This window comes from Chroicocephalus ridibundus, chromosome 8 (assembly GCF_963924245.1).
Source record: "Chroicocephalus ridibundus chromosome 8, bChrRid1.1, whole genome shotgun sequence".
Classification (NCBI taxonomy): domain Eukaryota; kingdom Metazoa; phylum Chordata; class Aves; order Charadriiformes; family Laridae; genus Chroicocephalus; species Chroicocephalus ridibundus.
In genome coordinates this window covers 38,848,323-38,867,884 of record NC_086291.1, presented here as the reverse complement: position 1 = coordinate 38,867,884, position 19,562 = coordinate 38,848,323, and the positions used below count along the sequence as shown (strand labels likewise).

The window sequence follows — 19,562 nt, the reverse complement described above, 5'->3', positions numbered from 1 at the left end:
AAAGCAGAAACAGAGACAGGAGGTCTGACATCTCTTTTTAATCTTCCCAAGAGGAAGAAAAATGAACACTTTTGAACTGCTGTTTTTTGTTTCCATCTTTTGGTATGAATTGAATTGAAGGGCAACCTTTAGGAGTTGTCTTTGGTGGAGTAGTTTGTGAGTGGGAGGTGGTCGTAGGTTGGAGTGACTCTCAGCCGCAGCAGACATGGTCATCGTGGGGTGCATCTTCTCCCTGCCCTATGCCTCTACCAGAAGGGATTTTCCTGGGAGCTGATGGACAAATAGGAATGGGAGTAGATAATAATGCTTGCTCTCCTGCCTCCAGAAGCTCTTACCTCCACAGCGCCCAATGTCGAGGGCTGCTATTGCATTTGAATATATGGAGCAGTGACAGTTCCTTCTTCATCTGAGACCCTGGTCACGGCCCTGAATCACTTGATTAGTGAAGACAGGATGGTAATAACAGTGTCGATGAAAAAAGACGTGGTATAAATCCACCTCTGGGTTGTCCATGGTTAGCTATACTGCAGTAATAGTATAAGTATACTTAATGGCTGGAAGGCTGATGGGCTGGCTCTTGGTGCTGGCGTGACCCTGGTGGCCCAAGAGTGCTGCATCCTGACTGACCCGGTCTGGGGAGTCTGGTGGATCCACCACATACCTGCCAATGTGTCAACTGGGATTTCACTCCCACTGTAATTGCTCCCATGTTAATGGGGCACTGTCATCCTGGGTGAGGTATCAGCTCCTGAGGCTGAGGAACAAGCATGCAGAGCATCATCGACTGGTAACTCTGCAAGTCCCCATGGCCCCGGACTTTCCCGAGTGGCAGCAAGTCCTGGTGTCTCCTGCCTTGTGCTGGGAACCTTCTCTGGTGCCCCGCTGTGTCCAGCCTCTCTTGTGTCCAACCCCGAAGCCTTGGCACCAGAAGGGAACAAGCTGATTTGAAGCATGACCCATATTGGGTAGGAGTTACAAGGTTCTTCTTTTTTAACTTTTTGCCTACTTGGCTGTTTTTAAGACGGATAAACTGGGGAGGACTTGTTTACTCTGTCTTTTTCCTGGCTATAATAAGGGTTAACAATGTCTGTAACTCTTTTGATCTTTTCTTTTTTTTTCAGTCTTGACTCCACAGTTTTTTTCCTGAGCGAAAAAGAACAAGCCTCGCATTGGCAGAGTTGGGAAGATGCCGTTCTCACACCCTTGGTGTTAACCACGAGCAGCAGTAGCTCCTCCCTCCACCCCTGGGTGAGACCCAGCGGGATGGGGACGCTGCCTGGGCACCAGCTGGAAGGACGACGTTCACCCCAGAGACCGTGGCAAGGGTTTTATTGGAAATAACTGAATAATTACACATGAACTCTTCCTTTGCTCGCAAACAGCGGCTGATTCCTGTGCAAGGGCTTGTGGGCTGAAGCGGCTGTTGAAGAGCTCATGAGTGCCTTTGGGATGGAGGAGCTGGGCGCGGATGAGGTTACCCTCGCTCGGAGGATGCCCGGCGTGATCGCAGTGGGTTCGGGCTTGCGCAGACTGCCCCTGCGCATCAGGAGACATCGGCCTTCGTGCCACTTGTGTAAACTATTACAGCAAAGGGCAGAGGTTAAATGCAGCACATGTGTGGCATCAATTAACAGGATTTCAAGGTCTCTAGTGGAGTTTCTGCTCAAATCTCTTGTGTCAGGTTTGGTTTTCTTAACCCCTCAGATGCCGTGCAGTTGGCAGCCTTGGCCCTGCCACGTTCTTGGGGGAGAACATGGCCCAGGAGGGGGCTCCACAAGGGCTGTGCCGGGAGGGGCCTCTGCCAATTTGGTCGCGGGGGGGTCAGGGACACTGCACAGCCCACGAGGCAAGTGGGAGATGCAGTGCTGCTCCCCACAGGAAGAGTCCCTGGAGGGGCATCGAGCCCCGGAGAGGCAGCTTGTCGGCAGGTCAGTGCAAGAGCAGCCCCCCCATCCCATCCACCTCTGCTTCAGACCCCCTTCACCTCCATCTCGGAGACCTCCTGGGGGTGGCTGCTCCTGCGTTTGCTCCTCGGCCAGACGTCGCTCTGCTGAGGCAGGCAAAAACTCCCTGCTGGGCTCAGACCCTGTCTGTGAAATGGACATTGTCACCCTGCCACCGCCTGTGGGGACCGGGAGGAGATGGCTGCAGCGAGAGGCTCGGTGGTGATTCAAACCCAAGGCAATCTGGATGGAGAAACTGCAATTATAAAGCTTCACCAGTCTGTGGCATTGTGCCGTCCCCAGGCAGCTGTTCAGGGCTGCTCCCAGACAATATACCCATTAACAGTGCATCTCCTCCTGGATTTGTCAATGATACTGGGGGAGGGATTGATTAAAGGATGGTCGTGTGACTCCGACAGCCCTTGGTGCATCCCACATCTCCTCCAGTTCACAGAATCACAGAATCACAGAAAGGTTTGGGTTGGAAGGGACCTTAAAGATCACCCAGTGCCACCCCCCTGCCCTGGGCAGGGACACCTTCCACCACACCAGGTTGCTCCAAGCCCCGTCCAACCTGCCCTTGAACCCCTCCAGGGATGGGGCAGCCACAGCTTCTCTGGGCAGCCTGGGACAGGGGCTCACCGCCATCACAGCAAAGAATTTCTTCCTGATATCCAGTCTAAATCTCCCCTCTTTCATTACCCCTTGTCCTACCATTACACTCCCTGATCCAGAGTCCCTCCCCATCCTTCCTGTAGGCCCCCTTTAGGGACTGGAAGGCTGCTATAAGGTCTCCCTGGAGCCTCCTCTTCTCCAGGCTGAACAACCCCAACTCTCTCAGCCTGTCCTAACAGCAGAGGGGCTCCAACCCTTTGACCATCTTCATGGCCCTCCGCTGGACCTGTTCCAACAGGTCCATGTCCTTCTTGTGCTGAGGCCTCCAGAGCTGCACGCAGTACTCCAGGTGGGGTCTCACAAGAGCAGAGCAGAGGGACAGAATGACCTCCCTTGACCTGCTGGCCACACTTCTTTTGATGCAGTCCAGGATGATGCTTATTTCCATGGATCCAGTTGATCCATCAGAGAGCTGGATGCCATGATGTTGCACTGTAGCCCTGCCAAATTGTCATTCCCAAGTCCTGTGCAACGGGATGTTTCTCCTAAGGGCTCTTGGAGCCACAGTGCTTGGGGGGCCTCCTTCTTGGGGAGAAGGAGGGCTTGAGCTGCCACCACCGCGGAGAAAATGTGATAGTAGCATGGCCTGAAGACTCAGGAACTTTAAGATAAATTAAAAGAAAGGCTGGAGACCAGCCTAATGGATGGGTCAGGGCTGGGAACTCAGTGAGGAACATCAATTCCAACACCACAGATGCAGACCCCGTCCCAGGGGACTGCCTAGGGCTGGAGGAACAGGACACGCATGTGCCCTTCTGCACCTGCATGCCCCTAACATCACGTTGCCTATGCACTCCTCTTTTTCTTTTTTTTTAGAAATGAATAATTTTAATCCTCTGTGTTAAAAAATAACACCCAAACCAATCCTCTTCAAAAGCGCTAGAAAGACATGCATTTTGGCCAGCTTTTGCTGAGAGATTTCAATGTGTTTTTTAGTCCTGCATCCTGTTTAGATGAACAAAAGGCATGCCTGAAAAAAAGGAGATGCTCAGCTCCCCCAGCTCCCAGTGTCAGAGCTGTGGGGAGACTTCTGGATGAAAGATGGATTTGGCCCAGACAACTCCACACAAATACCCCACTGTTTGTTAGCAAACCTGTAAAAATCTTGGTAATCCCCTTGATCTGAAACAAATGGGCTCTGCTGTCTGGTGCTGATTTTATTATCAGACACTGCTTAGTATCATCACACGGCTTGGACTTGTGCCTAAGACTCAACGTCGAGTCAATCATGTACTGGCAGGCAAAGAGCTCCCCTTGGCTCTAGATGCTCCGCACGTGTGTGGTGCCCTGGATCCTGTGTTGACCCGAGCGCGGAGCGGTGTGGTTCCCCTGGGACCCCCAGAACCCCAGCAGGACTGCTCCAAACTTGTCTCCAGCCAGGGTGGGAGCAGTGTAGCGTGGTTGGCAGGGTAAGAGCTGCCTGGAGAGCCACAGCTTGGGTGTTGTTGAGTTGCTCCTGGTCTCTGCTCCTGCTGGGGTGCTGAGCTTTGCTTGGTGGCTGCGTTTCCAGGGCCTGGAGCTTTGTGCAAACACAGGGTGGGGGAGCAGGAGTGTTTCTGGGATGTCACAGCAGTCCTAACATGATTCCCAGGGTGTCTGTCAGCCTGAGCTCCCGCCTGACCATCCCTTGGAGATGGGACCTAAGATGAGCCTTAAGCATCCGCAGGCTGATCTGGGGACTGTTGGGCATCTTGATGTGTTTGAGGCCGGGTAGATACTTGGCTGCCTGCAAGGTGGGTGAGGCCACCACAGCTCCGACAGCAGCACCCCCAGCCCCACTCTCCCCCTATGCCCTCCGCAGCAGCTGAACATAAAATTCGAGCCCCCTGGAGACCTACCATCAACCACGCGAGCCCCAGCCGGTTTTGTTTTGATTATACATTTGTTTCCTCCCTCCTGGGAGTGCCTGACACAGCTTTTACCTCTCAGCGTGTCAACGCTTGACTCCCCCCGCCACCTCCCTCCCCTCCCGTCGGCTCTGCTTGGATTAGCCCTGACCCCTGCTGAACCCTGCTGCCAGCAAAAGTGTCAACCCCTTTCACTTTCTGAGAGCTTTCCAGCCCTGAACACTGCGCAGGGAAGGAGTGTCCTCCAACGGAAAGCCTCCCACGTCATTTTTTCCGACTCTGTGCTCTTGCTGTGCGGCTGGGGAGAGCAGGCTCTTGGTCCCCGTGCTTGGCCATGCTCCAGCTGGGGCAGCCGGGGCAACCTGCAACGGCACATTCCTACCCTTTCCCGAGCCAGCACAGGTGTAAACAGGGCAAAAGGTATTTTTAAGGAGCATTTGCTTAGTGGAGAAAAAACGGTGAGAAAGGAGAGAGTGGGGGGTTAGCTATGGGCATGGCATAGCATGGCATGGCATGGTGTGTGGGGCCAAGGTGCTTTCTTGCAAGTATGGCCGGGTCAGTGGCTGTATTTCTGCAGGGGAACATCCATCCTCCATGGGATGGGTGGACCTCAGGAAGATGGGAGGGAGAGGCTGCTGCCACCAGGAGCTTGGAACACAGGGAGAAGGAGCTGGCTGCTGCCACCAGGAGCATGGAAGACAGGGAGAAGGTCCTCTGACTCCTTCCACCAGCTTTTGACAGAGGGTGTGCTTCTCCACACTGAGCAGCAGCAGCTCAAACAGTCCACAAGAGCTCCAAAATCCATGGAAAACCAGCTCACCAAAAAAAAAAAAAGGACTATGCGAGGAAAGGGCACGAGCTGATGGTCGGGTGCCTACAGCTGAGCAGCGTTAATGCTTGCGGAGCCAGGAGGCAGCACACCCACTCATGAGCAGCCACCGCATCCAGAGAAGATGCTGGGTGGTTGATGCAAGGCTGCAGCCGGGGAGCGGGAAGGTTAACTCCAGCAACACCAGTGAAATAAAGAAAGGGAATGCCGCATACTAAGGAGTTGCAGATGTTTGGATGTTGGCAGGGATTTGAGTGGAGCTGCTGATACACAACATGATTTGCAAGAGGCTGAAGGGTGGGAAGCGCCGGGGAAAACCTGCCTCTTCTGTTAACGCTCATCGGTGGTGGGTGGTGGAGGGACCCCTCCCCGGCACAGGTGTCTCAGGTGAGTACACTCTGGGACTGTCTCTCCTCCTGAAGCTCAGAGGTGCCATGGAACAGGGGTAGTGGGACCCTTCAAAATAAATCAGCCTCTGCTGGGTCCAACTGCTGCAGTGGCCCTCTCTGTTGGAGCCCCAGAAGCAGCCACCTAGTCAGGTTTAGGACAACTGAGCCGTGGAGACAACTACTTAGTGAAATGATGGCCTGGATAGCAGATGCCAGGAGGGGTCACAGGCCTGTTTTGCTCTCACTGGGTCAGTAGAAGACTTTGCGCTTCAGAGCTGTTGTCCCAGAGCTGAAGTAGCAGCGCATGCTGTGCCAAAATGAAGAGCAGCATCTCCTCTGTAGTGAAGAAGGCACCTTCAGAGGTCCATGCGGTTGGCCTCAGGTCAGGACACTCCCAAGGAGTCACTTGTTTTCCTCCATTAACTGTGGAGATGTTAAAGTTAAGCAGGACAAATCCATGCTAAAGTGCACATTTGGGCCTGCAGTGACCTCACCATTTAATGATTTTGCCTTATTCCTGGCACAGGGATGGAAAGGGACCTGGCCATGCTTCCCTCTGCAGGGGGCTATGAGATCCAAGTCCTTTGCTACTGTGCCTAAGGAAGGTGTTGGGGTGGTGGGAACATGGGAGCTGTGAGGTCTCGGTGGACCTGGAGCCCATCAGCTTTGTCTCTGGTGTATGAGTATGGTAAGGACTTGTTCCTTCCTGGGGTGCGAGCTCTTCAGGATAGGCGTGAGTCCCCTTGCTGGCTGGCAGATGGAGTCCCACCTCAGAGATTTTTGGGACCTGCTTTGTGCAGGTCTTGGTGAAAGTCTGAGCCCCCAGAGCACTTTGCACCTGCAGCCCTAGGTTCGTAGGAGCATCCCCTCCACCCAAAGCCTCCCTGATGCCCCCCCGGTCACCACGGCTCTTCAGCCGCGTTGGCTTGCTGCAGTCCTCTTGGTCTTTGTCAATGGCACGTTCGGTAGCTCTGTGGCCATCGTGCTTTCTGACATGTTTTCTTTTCCCCCATGATTTTGAGAAATGTGTTCATTTCTTTGTTGAGGAGGGAGAGGGAAAGGTCATCCCTCGCTAGCAACTCATTAAAGTGAAACAATGGAACGAACAGCAAACGGGCTCTGGGACCGGCTTCTTCAGGCATGTGTGACGCTGCCTTTTGTCAACGCAGGAGAGGGGCGGCCATTGAGATGGTGGCATTGTAGGGAAGCTCTCCCACAAACCAGTTCAAGGCATCGCTGGAGGACCTCAGTGTGTGTTAGGGCTTTTGTTTGTTTGTTTTGTGTGTGCGTGTGTGTGTGTGTGCGCAATGCGCGTTTAGCCCCGCTGTCATTAAAAAAGAGTATTTTATGAAAATTTTCTCCTTCCCCCCTCCTGAGCTTCCCGGCTTTGACCAGTTCTGTTTCCTTCATGTGGGAGGCAGCTGCATTTGTCTCAATAATTGCATTTCCCTGTTGCTATGTACCGCTGAGGACTTGGTGACACAATGAAGATGTGAAGCGTTCCTCTTTCCCAGGCCTGGCTCTGGAGGTTTGGTTTAGGGGGACATTCTGGCCTCCCCTCTCTCCAGGATGCCCGTATGAGGTTTGAAGTCCATCTGGCATTTGAAGGGAGAAACATTGCTTAGAACTGATGGTCATGCTCAGAAGTGACGTGGAGAAGGAACCACTGCTCCATGCCTGCGGTACATCTGGGGATTGCTTGCTCAAGTCCATTGCCTGTCCCAACAGGAAAGGGAGGACAGCCACCCCTGTTCATGAAAGATGGCCTCTCTCCATCCACATTCACCTATGCTTGAACATCCTGCTGGGCCTGTTGGCCTCCAGACCCCAACAACCACTTAACGCCCTGTCCCAAATCCCATCCTACCGTCTGCTGACTGGGCTGCTCTCAGACAGCTGTGGTGGCCCACGTGGGAGCACAGGTATCTGCATTGCGGGCAGAGGCTGTGGCAGGCAGCTGCCCCGCGCGGTGTATTGCCCGTGCCTGACCTCCCCTGCCCTGTCCTCTGCGGTGATGTACCACTCACTGCAGGACCCCTCAGCCTTTGGAGGTGGGAAGCGTGACACAGTGAGCGCATCCTCCCCGAGGTGTTGGGTTTCAGGTGGTGCAGAAATTCTCCCAGTTTGAGGTAGGATGCTTCATTGCGCTGGGAAGAAAAGCTGAGCACAGGGGTCTTGGGCATGCGGCTGGGGCAGGGCTGGGAGTGGGACAAGAACCTCTGCTGGCATGGGGCAAGAGGGACACATGGGGAGCAGGAGTAGGGGAGGGACAAGCAGGGCTCACAGGTGGCACCGAGCTGGAGCCTGCAAGGTGACGTCACCAATTCAGAGCAGTCGGGAAGTGGGGGAGAGGAGAGACCTTTGAAAGCAGAACGGTTTGGAAAACATTTTAGTTACTGACGGGCAACTTTCTGCCCAAGCAGTGAGCTTGGGGCGGCAGAAGCCAAGAGCGCCGATCACTGCTCCATCCCGGGCATCGCTTTGGAGTGACAACAATGTGGAATATTGGTTATTTCTTGACACGATGCGTTTATAACAACCAGGCAAAATATCTGGAGCCGTCAGCGGAGGCTGTACCCTGCCGGTACCCTGCTCCCGCAGTGGGAGGGAGCACCGGCCGCCCCGCAGCCGCCCTTCCCGGCCCCGGACACCCCCGGGGGCTGCGGGAGCTGGGGCCGGGGCCAGGGCCGGGGCCGGGCTGTGCTTCCCCGCGGCGCGGAGAGGTGGCAGCAAAGGCCCTGGGACGGACGGGCCGGGGGCAGCGGGGGGTTGCCGGGCCCCGGCCCGGGAGGGGAGGCACGTCCCCCCGCCCCGGCTTCTGGTCGCGCGGGGCGTCCCACGAGCGGAACCGCGGGCTAAAGCCAAACCCTTCCCTAGATCATAAAATCAGAGAATGGTCTGGGTCAGAAGAGACCTTTAAAGATCATCCTCCCTGGGCACCTTTCAGTAGATGAGGTTGCTCAAAGCCCCTTTCAACCTGACCTTGAACGCTCCCCATGATGGGGCATCCACAGGGGCAACCACAACACGTCCAGGGGATTTGAACCTGTTTTGAGGACAGGATGAGCTTCAGCATTTTTGTCCCCTGTTCCAGTCAAGGGCAGACCCTCCGTGCCCACTGACAGTCTGGGGTGACAGGAATCCCATGAGAACAGCTCGTGAGACTTCAGGACTCATCAAAGCTGAAGTTGAACCCTGATCCCAGCCTGGCCGGGTGCCCACAGCCCAGCCAGACCTAATCTGGGACTGTACACTGCCCATGTTTAATGAGGTATTGTGTACGGATGTGTCTGACTGTGTGTATGCACATGTCGCGGGCTCCGGGTGTCTCGCTCAATGTTTGCATCTGTCTGTTAGCGACTTTGGGCATCTGGGGCCGTTCCCCTTGCCTGATTTAATATCTCCCCAGGAGCGTGCTTGTGTAGCCGTGGATCTTATCGCGTGTGTCTTTGCCTGCACTTGGAGGTGTTCACAGCTTTGCATGTGTACCGTACTTGCACAGTGCCAGTGGGTCATGCCGGGCTGTTGAAGATGCTTCTTCCATCGTCGGGATGTGTTGAGTGATGGGGGACCAGTGGGTGGCCGGCCCGAGGCCAAGGACTGGGTGAAACAGTGCAGTTTGGGGTGGGTTTCTCCATAGGTGGTGGGTGAGAGTGAGGACCGGTGCTGCTCTGGGGCTATTCCCTGTTCCCAAGGGCAGGCGGAGCCCAGCCTGGACACTGTCCTGCTTTCCGTGGCCATGGACGGGGGGGATAAAGCATCCCTGAGGCTTGGATGCAGCATCAGAGCTGACTCCCCACTTGCACTGAGGAGCCCCTGTGAGGAGTGGGTAGGGGCTGCTGGCAGCTGCTGTGGCTCTGGGCAGAGCAGTGCCCTAAGATCCTTTATCCCAAGTGGATCTGGGGTTAAACAGGCCCTCCCTTGCCCAAACAGCCCACCACGGCTAAGCCAGCTCCCGTGTGGTGGTCTCTGTTCCGGCATCTCTTCCCTCCTGCCCTCCCTGCCTCCCCCCAGGTCGTTTCCCATCCCGAGGAGCATCCCTCCTGGCCGGGGCATTGCCCTTGTCACCACGCCACCCTCCCCACAGGGACACCCGGACCTCACGGGGCACAGGGCCGGCAGGCAGGGAGGGCCAGCAACAACGGGCAGCGGGAGGATCACAGCCTCCCGCACATGTGCTGTCCACCCTGTCGTCACCTCCGTGAAGCAAAGCTGATGCTGGCCGGGGATGTGCCCCCCAGCTCTCTCCCTTTGTCATGAAGAGCCAAGCGTGCATGCCGGAAAAATCACCCTGTGGTAGAAACCAACCCCGCTGGAGCACGGCACTCCCTCCTCCACTCCGTGGCCGCAGGGGTGTTTGGCTGCAGATATTTACCGAGCAATTTGCATTCAATTACAGAAGCCGGAAGGACTGGGAGGATTTTCCTTCTGGTTTTCTCTCAAGCGAATCCAACTTGTCTGAATTACAACCTAGGAAGCATCTCATTAGTGGGAAGTGAGGTCTCCAAAACACAGAGGGCACGGAAAGCCTTCTGCCAGCAGCGTAGGGATGCGGGCTGGCTGGCGTGCGAGAGGGTGAGGAACTTATCTGGTCACTATCTTCTCTTGCCCGTGGTAATATTCCCCGTGCACACCCTCTCCCACGGCACCTGAGCGGAGAGGAGATGGAATTTTGGAGGCTGCCAGCTCATCACAGCATTTCCCTCTTCCCTCTTTGGCTCAGGAGGTATTCAATTTTGCTGGGCTGAAGCATAGGCTGGTTTTCTCACTGATTTCCTTCCCCATCTCCTCCTCCTGCCCTTCCTTCCAGGGCAAGGGGTGTCACCCAGGCCAGGAGAAGTAGAGGGTCTAGTGGCAAGGTCCTTGGAATGGCAGTTACGAGCGTTTAATAACCTCACTGAAAGCAGGATCCGCCGCGGTGCCACTGGGCTGGTCTGTCTCAACACTGTCGTCCCAAGAGACTGGTGGCAGGGGGACATCCCTCACCTGGCCTCCTGCAGATCTGCTCCCTGACGTGGCTCTGCCGGAGGGACTCATCACAGAGGAACATGTGTGGAGCGCGCGTGGTCCCAAAACTTGCTGAAGACCTTGTATAGGGTGGGATACAAACCGGCACAGGGGTGGGGACGCGGGGAAGGGCGAGGCAGGAGTTGTCCAATGCAGGGGCGGAGGGAGAAGGGAGCTGGGGAGCACCAGCTGCGACTGCAGAGGGGTTTTCTGATGAGGTTTGGGAGCGAGAGAGATCAGGGAAGTGCAGCTGGCAGCTGTGCTTGGGCTTACATGGCTACGAGGTGACTTCTATGCCAATAACCTAATGCCCTTCCAAAAATACTTTCCTGGATAGAGCTCGCAAGCAAACTGCTGAGCCAGCTTCTGCCAGCGACCGAGGTGGAGGCATGGCTCCGACATCTTCCTACTTGGGGCGTACACACTGGCCGACGTGATGGTTGCTCCCACGCAGAAGTGAGGACACCCGTGTTTTGAGGGGGGGAGATGGGGTGTGGGGACTCCGCTTGCCCGGCTGCTCCCTGTCCCAGCAGAGCCCGTGGGTGCCGGCAGGGAGCCGTGCCATCGCCCTGGCTGACGGCCCACACAGGGAGGTGTCTGCGCTCCCCTGCCGACTGCACCATCTGCTTCCCGAGCTGCCGGCCAGGATGGCTCTTCCCGGCTGCTCCCCCTGCCCAGCGATGCCCAACCCTCCTCAAGCACCCTGTGCCCGGGCAGGAGCATCCATGTGGTCTCTGCCACCGCAGTGGAGGTGGCTGCCGAGCAGCCCTGGTCCCCTCCCACATCACGCCACCTCTGCCAGCATCTGGGTGACAGCGTGCACTTGGGGAAGTGGCTCTTGTGGCTGTGCCATCGAGAGCTACCTCTTTTCTTTGCTGCTCTTCTTGGCATCTGCAAGGCTGCAGCTTCTATTTCAAGGTTGAATTTGATGAGTTCCAGCTTCCAGCCGGGTGATCTTGTAATGACTTTGCCTGCAAACGAGCATCGCTCCTGCATCCCGCAGGCATTCCCTGAGTGAGGGCTGGGCTGGACACCAGCTCCCTTGAGCACAAGACGAAGGAATGGTTGGGATGGAGAAAGCCAAGCTGCCTGCATCGACTCAGGCACTCTCTTCCCACACCTCCACCAGCCCGACTGGCAGGAGAGCTGTTGGGTTCCTCCAGCATGATGTGCTTCCCACAGAACCAGGTTGGGCGGCATCTGCTCTGCTCTGTGGGTCTCCATGTCCCCAGGACACCCCAGCGTCTTGCTTCTGGGCTGTGGGGAGCATGAGCCCCTTGACATGACCAAGGCTGGTTTTGATGGAAGGTCCTCCTTGCTCCCCATGAGGACCATGTCCCACCAAGGGAGGATGAGGAGGAGTTTCTACTAGAGGAAGCTACTCCTCTCCAGCAGGAGAGGCAGGAGAGCGGTGGCCTGGCCCAGCAGATATGGGACACAGCTCTCCCCACCACAGTCTGCCCACCCTGTCCCTGATGAGACTCCTGCCCTTCTGTGTGGATGAATCAGGTCCTCCTTTTTCTGAAGCAGCCCTTCCTGCCCCTTGGGGGCTGCCTGCCCTTCCTTTGCTGCCCGTGGAGGGGCTGGTTGCTGCTCCCAGCCAGGCCAGGTGAGCCCCCAGAGAGCCCCGTCCCGTGCAGCTGGTCTCGGTGGCACGTCATGCTCTGCACCCTGTCCTGGCTTTGCTGCTGCTGGCACCCTGGGGATGCCCACCCTTCGCTCCCCTGGCCTCCAGCAGCCCACAGCCCCAGCACCACCCAGCTCTTCCCCCTCCAGACCTGTCCCCACTCCCCTCGCCCCGCCACCCCTGGGCTGCCATGGGTCTGTGGGGAGACCTGTCTGCAGTCCCCTGGGGGCTGAGGACAGCGCGGGGGGGCAGAAACACGCCCAGGTGGCATGGGGCTGAGAGGAGGAGAGGGAAGGGGGTTGGGAGACAGGGCAGCCCACCGCCCAGCTTGGCTGCGCCGGCTCCCCTCCCCGGCCCCACCATCCCATTTATTACCCCTCCGCCATTCATCGGACCAGACAGATGCCCCCAAATAAATACCCCCAGACAATAGGGTGGGAGGGGCCAGCGAGGCTCCTCATGAATAAACATGAGGGTCTTTGGACACAGCTTCCTCTCTTTGCAAAATGGGACCGATTGTGCTGCAGGCGTTTAAAATTCAGCTGTGGTCGGGCTGTCTTCCAGTGCCCCCCGAACCGCTGAGGTGCTTCATTTATTTCATAATTTCCCCTCCTCCCCTCTCGGCGACAGACCTGGCTCTTTTCACGCCTTGTCCTCCCTCTTTCTTTCCTTCTTGCTCCCTTTCTTTCTATTTTTTTTTTTATCTTCCTTCCTTTTCCTACTCCTTGTTTCTTTCTCTCCCTGGCTTTTGTGCTGGGGGCCGTGACGAATGGCTCAGAAAAGAGGGTGCTGTGAGAAACTGGAGCTGCCGCTGGCGGAGTGGGTGGTGAGGACTTGGCGCTCGGGGGGCCCGGGGGGGTTCCGCCTGCGAGAGCCTGGCTGGGGGGCTCCCGCGCAGTGCTGGGACGGGGAGGTGGTGGGGTGGGACAGGGTCCCCAAGGGCCTTGCTGCCTGGGTGCTTGGAAAGCCAAGGATCGGGTCCCCCTGCCTGTCCCCCTGCCTGCGGGGAGCCAGCCCTGCCGGTGCCCATCCCAGCACTCCCAGCCTCTGGGGAAAGGTCTACCCCGCTCTATCACCCACTGTGGTGAAAAGCAGCGACGGCCAGGGGTGTCAGAGCACCCAAAAATTGGGAGATGCTGAAGGAATAAGGAGATGCCTGGCAGCCCTGGTTTTGGTGGACGGCTCCTTGGCTGGGGTTTGCTGGACCCCTGGCCTGCTCCCTCACTTGGACGGACCCAGCAGGGCTGGTTTTTACATCCTCTATGAGTGGCTTGTTGGGATCTCGGACCACAGCATCGCCAATGGGCTCCCAACACCCCCATGGCCACACACACCACTTCTTCCCAGAACGTGGACGAAGGGGTGAAGGCAGAAATGGAGCAGCAGCAGGGAGTGGAGGGGTGGGAGCCCCAGGGCACCGGTGGCAGCGTGGCTCAGCATCTGGGGGATGTGCCAGCACCAGGGTGTTTCAGCAACCACGTGCTGAGATCCTGATGCCCATGTCCCTGGGAAAGCCATAACACAACCACGCTGTGCATGGGATGGCTCCACAGGTCGTGGTGCCCTGCGCCCCTCTCGCTGTGCTGCTCCAGGGGTCGGCAGGAGGATGCATGGAAAGGCTCATCCTGTCCTCAGGCCTCTCCCTGGTGGGATGAGCAGCATCCACTTCCCTGCGGAGCTGCAGAAAGTCCCTGGGCAGCTCTGGTGTTGTCCTATGAGAAGGCACATCTACCCCTTCCCCACCTCTGTGATCATCTGCCTGGAGACCAGGCAAGGAAAAACGGAGTTTCTACCCAAGGGCTGGCAAGAAGGACACTGTAAGTGAGGTGTCCCTTGCCAGACCATCTCCCCTTGGGGACCAGCTGGCAGGGAGGCGAGGACCGTGCTGGCAGCAGCAGGTGCCTGTGGGGACAAGGGGACATCACCAGCTGCAGGCTGGGGGTGGACAGAGCCTCTGTCCAAACCCCCAGGGTCTCTCAGTGCCTGGGAACTTGGGGGATGGCTTCCTCAGCCCACGAGAGGATGGAGGGGTCCTCACCCAGGGCTTGGAGGTGATGCTGTGGGATGTGGGTGCTCATGTGAAGAGCCGCCATGCATCGCCCACCGCCACCTCCCGCCCAGGGACTGTGCCCGGCTGTCCCGGTGCCCGCTGGCGGGGTATGGCCGGCCGGCAGCCCACAGGAGGACGGGGCTGGCAGGCTCCAGCAGCAGGAGGGCTCCTGCATTACAATCCAGTACAATCTGTCCCCCTTCCCGCTGCCCAGCAGTAGGGGAGACGGTTACTGTTTAATCCCATTTGACAGCTCTTTCATCATCTGCCTGCCTCCCTCCAGCTTCCCCGTGGTTCCTCCAAGGCTCCTTTGTGGCCGTAATCAAAGCCTGGTGAGTGATGGCTGTTCGGGGGGAGGGAGGGAAGGGACAGCCGAGCGAGGATGGCTCACCCGCCGTGGGGGGTGAGGGAGCATGGCCTTGTGGCAGCCCCGGAGAGCTACTGGGATGGGGATGGTGGGATCACAGGGTGTGGGTGCCTTTGCTGTGCAGCTCCTGCAGGTGCGGCAGTGGGTGGTGGCACAGCGAGCTGGACTGCATGGAGCACCTCCAGGGCTGGAAGCCATATTGGGCTGAGCATCCCCAGTGCTGGGAGATGGACTGGACTGAGCACCTCCAGTGCTGGGAGTCGGACCAGAAGGAGCATCCCCAGCACTGCGAAACGGTCTGGATGGAGCATCCCCAGCGCTGGGAGAAGGACTGGGTGGAGCATCCCCAGTGCTGGGAGGTAGACCGGACTGAGCACCTCCAGCGCTGGGAGTCGGACCAGATGGAGCATCCCCAGCACTGGGGGATGGTCTGGATGGAGCATCCCCAGCACTGGGACCCAGAGCACAGGGACCATCCCCAGCACTGGGATTCTGACTAGACAGAGCATCCCCAGTGCTGGAAGCCACATTGGACTGAGCATCCCCAGTGACAGGCGGGTGGCCTCCCCATGGTTAAGCTGGGAGGTCCTGGTGGGAAAGCAGGGCTGGTGTCTGAGCAGGGAACAGGCAGGAGGTCAAGGTCACAGCAAAGGTGGTCTCCCTGCAGGGCAGAGAAACAGATCTCCTCATGCAGCCCCCTTCTGCCCATCCTCCGAGCATCCTCGTGGGGGCTGGAGCCATGCTTGCTCAGACCCGCCTGATGCCCCGGCTCTGCCTGCCTGTCACTCCTGGCGTGCGAGTGTGGCCCTGGGGGAGCACAGCTGCTCTCACCTATGACTGGGGGCACTGTGCGGGAGAGATTTTGGTGCAAGTCCCTCAGACAGCGCGCACTCCTGCCAGCACAGCATGGCTTGCATGTCGGGGTGAGCCTTGCCGTGCTGCAGGAGCCTCATCAGCAGAGAATTGAGGACCTGACCGCTCCAAAACAGGCTGGTTGCAGTCAGGGCAGGCTGCAGCAGATGAAATGGCCCCCAAGGGGTCCCCGGGCTTTGAAATTTCTGTGAAATTTGGGAAATCTGGCTCCAGCCTTCATCTGGAGGCTGTGCAGAGGTGACGGGCCCTCTCCAGAGATTTTTGGCTGGAGGAGAGGAGCCCATCAGAGACTCATCTGTGGGGTCACCCACGGCATCCCCCTGCACAGCTCTGGCTGGACTGAGCCTCAGATTGCCGCAGTGCAGACCAGTGCTCAACCATTGCCACACCAGTGATGGAGCCATATGCGTCCGCAGGGACTGGAGTGAAATACCCTCCTGCCTGCATTCACGCTTCGGACAGGCACTCCGCATCCACTGCCTCATCACCACTAGCCTGGACTGACCCATCCTAAACTCACTGCTCTTTTTTTTTTTTTTTTGTGTGTGTTTTTCAATAAGCATTAAACTTTTTGATGAATTGCAAAGCATCTGAAGGGCTGGGTCTCTCTCTGGGAGGACCTGGTGGTGCTCGGCACTGCAACTTTTCCTTGCTCAGCAGCAATGGAGCAGGGAAGTAAGGCAACACCCCCCACAAAAAAACATGCTACTGTGGCCCAAGGTAGCTCCCCCTGAGCCCCCGTGGCCAAGGGACACCCCAGTTCCCCGGGGAGGGAGCCTGCACGTCCTTGGGTTATCACATGCATCGCGGCTGGGTGATGGCGTTTCCCAAGAACACATGTTTCCTCATAAACCCAGGCTCTGCTTATCTCAAAGGGCACATCCGACAATTAGCTTATCTGCTGTGAAAGTGAGGAACGGCTTTGGTTATCTGGCTGGCTTCCACGGGCTTAGGAAAAAAAAAAAGGGGAAAGAGCCCCTGGAAGATGGAGGCACATCCTCGGCTTCCTATAAATAAAGTGGCTGCGCTCTGAGTGTGCCGCAGACGGACTCCATGTGCTCGGGGTGGGGATCCGGAGGTGCCCCCTACTTTTAAGGATGCTCAGCGCTTCCCGCTGTGAAATCCTGCCTGCAGTTGCTGCCAGCTTTGCCAAACCATCACAGGCTCGGTGGCAATTTTTTGCAGGGTGGGTTGCAGCCTCCAGCTAAATACTGGGGGGAAAATTTCAGCTGGAGAGCGTGGCTCATTCCAAGAATGGGGATAAGGGAAAATAAAGCATTTGTCCATATTTTTTTAAAAAATTCTGCCTTTGAAGCAATTTGGCAAGTAGGGAGAGAAGAGAGGCTGAGATTTGTCTTGTGTCCCTGGAATATGCTCAGATTTGACCAAGCTAGAACACTTTATTTGGAAAAAAAATGTGGTTAGCACAAGCTCGGTGCAAACCTCTGCCATGGGAGCCGCTCCCGTCCCAGGGCGCAGGTTCACCACGTCCCGGCTCCTGCCCGAGCAGCCACCGAAGCAAAGGGCCACCTGTGTCCCAGGGGTGCTGAACCCCACCAGTGGCACGGGGGTCAGAGGAACGACACGAGGGAGCCTGCAGCCAGGTGAGCTCCATCCTCTGCTAGCTGTGCCAGGGCCATGCTACGCTTGACTTTGTTTTGGGTGATTTATATGTTTCTTCTCCTGTCCCATAGCAACCCTGTGTGAAGCACATGCACAGCAAAGCATGCACGTTTAGCCAGCCTTTGGCAGCATGGTCAAGCTGTCCTCTGTGCAATGTCCTTCAACCCCAAGGGTGTTTCTCCTCCCTGCCTGGCCCAGGACATGGCATCCCTCACTTGGAGAGAAAATTAAGGATTGGTTGAGTTAATTTGCTGCAGATTATTGTTTGAGGAGCCAATAGCCAAAAAAGCTGGTGGAGAGCCCAACTTTCCTCCCTCCTGGAGACTCCTGGAGCCTTTCTGGAGGACTTTCTGAGCTTCTTCCTCCTGGACACCTTCTGGAGGGCGGCTGGTTTCCCATGTTCTGCTCTGAGGAAGGCATGGGCTGCCTTTGGAGGGGAGCTTCAGTTGGCTCCCCCCGCTCCTCTTCCTGCCTCCTGCTCTCCCCAAAATCCGTATGAAGAAACAAGTATCTTGTTTGCAAGCTAAAAACTAGAAATGATTTATATGTTTATAAGCCCAGCTCTGGCTCCATTTATTTTGGCAAAGGAATTGTTTGCATCTTTGCAGAATTCCTTCACCCAAACCACTCATTAGATATGAATTTCAAAACAGCCAGAGGGAGCGGGTGACTCAGGGGAATTAGCAAATGGCTTCCCAAAGCCTTTTACGTCAAGGCCAGAAGCTCGATTCCAGATCTTGATGCCAGTGGCCCAGAAGGCATTGTCATCTAATGTTGGGTCAGTGACTGCGAGTAAATGAGCGCATTTGAGGATCTTGGTCTTTGACTCCTAGCTGGCAGGTGCCTTCACTATGAGAAACCTCAGCTGAGAGAGAAGCCAGAAAAGACGGGAAGAGAACGATTCAATCAATGAACTTTCACTGGACATGACGACGTCGGATGCAGGGGCTGGCTGAGAAGCAGAGATGTTCTACCACATCCCTTTCACCCCAGCGCAGAGATCTGGGGACTTCTGGAGAGGACATTTGAGGAGGATCAGCTTTGAAGTCTGGAGATGGGGAGAGCCTGTGACAGCTGGTGCCTCTGCTGCGGGTTTAAACATCACCTTGATTTTCACCTGGAAGCTAATAAGAAAATTATGTATGGAGATGACACCAGCTTTCACTGTTCTCTGAACCGACAAAGCAGCCATCGGGTGTGATGCTGTCCCATCGCCTTGTCCTGGCAGGGCTTCTTGACTTGGGCCAGCGCTGGGAATGGGAGCATTGTCTCAGGCTATGTCTCAGGCTGCTTTGGCTGAGGAGATGCATGTGTGGAGGACATTGTGTGCCACCATGTGGGCTCTGGACACTCTCAGTGCCCTCAGAAATGTGTGTTTGGTATGGGAGAAGGAACAGTCACGTCTTTTGTTAGAGAAGGCCTATGAGGAGTGGGACCAACCAAGATCCCCCTCACAGGACAGTGTTCTCTCCACCCTGGACCAGGCAGCCTGGACTACCTGAGGCATCCCACCCTCTGAAACTCCATGGGTACTTGGCGATGGTGTCCCCAACCTCCACGTCACCAGTTTTTCCTGGAGGCACAGCTGGAGGTCCATCAGGTAGCATGCCCTGCAGCAGCGGTGCCAGGAGCCTGCGTTCGCACTGCTGGTCCTTGCCCATGTGTGTCAGGGAGCTCATGGTGCCACCAAGCTCCCGGTCTCCATCCCCACTCTACCCCAACCTGCCCTGTGCCCCCGCCTTGGCGCGCCGGCTCGCTCCAAGCCAGCCTTGACTCCTTGTCTCACAAGTAGAGATGAAAATAAACTCTAGTGAAGGGTCCTTTAACTTTCTCTACTCGAGTGAAAATAAATGCGATTTCCCCACCACCCAGCCCTGTAAATTCCCCGCACTGTGAAATATCTTCCAGATATAGTAAAGAGACGGCTTTCGTCTATTTTTTTTTAAACATCTTTAACTGCTGTATATATTTCCAGGGAGACGTAATAAGCGCTACAGCTAATTTATCTGCGTGTATTGTAAATATTTTCAGGAGATAGCAGAAAGGATTTCAAACACATGGCTGGGAGGATTGGCACACAGTGTGTGCTGGGTGGGAAGGACACCTTTAACCCTTCACGTGCCACGTCCCTTCCCTTCGCTTCCTCTCCATGTGTCCCCCCTGCAGCATCTTCCCCCCGGCCCACGGCTGTCCCTCCAGCCTGAAGTCTGGCCAGCAGATGCTTGGTTTGAACGGGGCCGAGAGGTTTGCTCTTCCCCTTGACTTCAAGTTCCTTGCTCTGGGGGCGCTGGGAGCACATCTCTGACCCCCGCTGCCTGCAGCCGTGCCCAAA

At 56.6% G+C, this 19,562-nt stretch overlaps 1 long non-coding RNA gene across 1 annotated transcript; it reads left to right on the top strand.

The window, feature by feature from the left end:
- Positions 1–12,926: 12,926 nt before the first annotated feature.
- Positions 12,927–19,122, top strand: LOC134520128 (uncharacterized). Its single transcript, XR_010072365.1, has 3 exons — positions 12,927–13,143; positions 14,651–14,699; positions 18,064–19,122. It is a non-coding gene; the product is annotated as an uncharacterized LOC134520128 (long non-coding RNA).
- Positions 19,123–19,562: the final 440 nt, after the last annotated feature.